This window comes from Cucurbita pepo, unplaced genomic scaffold, assembly GCF_057944985.1.
Source record: "Cucurbita pepo subsp. pepo isolate OVF unplaced genomic scaffold, ASM5794498v1 scafford_21, whole genome shotgun sequence".
NCBI classification, from domain to species: Eukaryota; Viridiplantae; Streptophyta; class Magnoliopsida; order Cucurbitales; family Cucurbitaceae; genus Cucurbita; species Cucurbita pepo.
The window spans coordinates 195,001-197,500 of record NW_028257926.1 but is presented as its reverse complement, the minus strand read 5'-3'; positions in this window follow the sequence as shown (position 1 = coordinate 197,500).

Below are 2,500 nucleotides of genomic sequence, written 5' to 3'. Positions count from 1 at the left end.
TCATCGTACCAGCAGCCATCCACAGTCCTCACACCAGAGATTCCCAGTTAGAAGGCAACATCGCAACATTCCGTGCTCAACGAGGCTCATGTCGCACGCCCAAAGGCACCCGATTCCGACCAGCCGAACATGTTCTGGCACCACACGCCTTCAAAACATAGGGCTGGCCCAAGGCTGGCCAAGCATCACCACAACGTCACACACTCAACGAGGTTCATGTCGCACGCCCGAAGGCACCCGACTCCACCCCACCTTGCATGTTTCATCATCGTACCAGCCATCAACCATCCTCAAGCCAGCCCAAGTTACAAGGCAACATCGCAACATTCCATTCTCAACAAGGCTCATGTCGCACGCCCAAAGGCGCACCCAACACGGCCTCACCGCGCAAGTTTCGCCACCGCACCGCCACCGTCAACCACCCTCGTCCGCCGACCACCACCCCAACGCCCCAAGCATATGCCCATGTGCGGCGCATAGTGCTTGGGGCGTGGGGGTGGCGGAAGATATAGGGGTACCCCCGTGCCCAGCCCATGCAGACTAGTCACCCCCCTATATAGTACATTTTGAGGCATTTTTGGTCTGCCAGGCCTAGATACGATTTTTCTGAGCGGTCATACGGTCAAATATCTCAAGTTTTAGAATGTTTTTTTCCATGAACTCAATTGATTCATGAATTGGACATTCTAATGGATCTAGAAATCAAGTTTCATAATTTTTCAACCAACCAATTTTTTTTAATGAATTTTTAAATATTAAATAATAAGAAATTAGAAAAAATAGCTAGAGTGGTCAAAAAAATCTGAAATTTTGTGGTAATCATTCTTTCATGTTGCTTAGCTCCCAGAAAAAAATTTACAACAAACTGACCACTCCACATGTACTTTCACAATTAATGGGTGATGGATGGGGCGCAGGCACGGGCGCGCGCGCAGCAGAGCGCGGGCGGGGCGGGACGGGGCGCGCGCTCGCGGGAGCACGCTGGCGGGGCGGGGCGGGGGGCGCGCGCTCGCGGGAGCACGCTGGCGGGGCGGGGCGGGGGGCGCGCGCTCGCGGGAGAACGCTGGCGGGGCGGGGCGGGGGGCGCGCGCTCGCGGGAGCACGCTGGCGGGGCGGGGCGGGGGGCGCGCGCTCGCGGGAGCACGCTGGCGGGGCGGGGCGGGGGGCGCGCGCGCGCGGGGCGAACGCTGGCGGGGCGGGGCGGGGGCGCGCGCGCGCGGGAGCACGCGGGCGGGGCGGGACGGGGCGCGCGCGCGCGCGCTGGAGCATGAGGGCGTGGCGGGGCGGGCGAGCGCACGGGGGCAAGCGGGCGGGGCGCACGCGGGTGGGGCGGGGTGGGGCTGGCGAGCGCACGGGAACGTTCCGACACTGCCCCACCGTGCGCGTTCCGCCACCGCACCCCCGCCGTCAACCGCCCTCGGCCTCCGACCACCACCCCGACGCCCCAAGCATATGCCCCTGTGCGGCGCATAGTGCTTGGGGCGTGGGGGTGGCGGAAGATATAGGGGGTACCCCCGTGCCCAGCCCATGCAGACTAGTCACCCCCCTATATAGTACATTTTGAGGCATTTTTGGTCTGCCAGGCCTAGATACGATTTTTCTGAGCGGTCATACGGTCAAATATCTCAAGTTTTAGAATGTTTTTTTCCATGAACTCAATTGATTCATGAATTGGACATTCCAATGGATCTAGAAATCAAGTTTCATAATTTTTCGACCAACCAATTTTTTTTAATGAATTTTTAAATATTAAATAATAAGAAATTAGAAAAAATAGCTAGAGTGGTCAAAAAAATCTGAAATTTTGTGGGAATCATTCTTTCATGTTGCTTAGTTCCCAAAAAAAATATTACAACAAACCGACCACTCCACATGTACTTTCACAATTAATGGGTGATGGTTGTAAAAACGCGGTCATGGTTGGTGTCTTAGTGTAATGTACTTGCTCTAGTATCAAAACTCTTCATTTTATTGTTTTAGACAAGCAAAAGAAAAAATAGTTAAATTTGACGGGTGTCACTCTTTTCTTAGTTCCAAAAAAAAAAAAAAAAGCATTAAAAATGAACATTCACTTTTCACGGGTATTGGGTTTGATGATATTTTTATAGTCCAAGGCTTTATACACGTTCTTACTTTCCACGGATGTTAGGTGTGATGAAATGTTGTAGGGGCTAACCTTCAAGGCTTTATACGTGTACTCACGTTTCATAGGCATTGGGTATGATGTTTTTTTTATGGAGGTAACATCCAACACTTTTGATATGCTGTTGGTAGGACATGTATCGCACATAGCATAGGATGGGGCTTGGCGTGTGCGAGGGGAGTGGGGGCGCGGGGGTGTGCGGGGGCGTGCGGGGTGAGCGCGCGGGGCAGTGCGGGGGCGTGCGGGGGTGCGCGGGGTGAGCGTGCGGGGGCGTGCGGGGTGAGCGCGCGGGGGTGTGCGAGGTGAGCGCGCGGGGGTGTGCGAGGGCGTGCGGGGTGAGTGCGCGGGGGCGTGCGG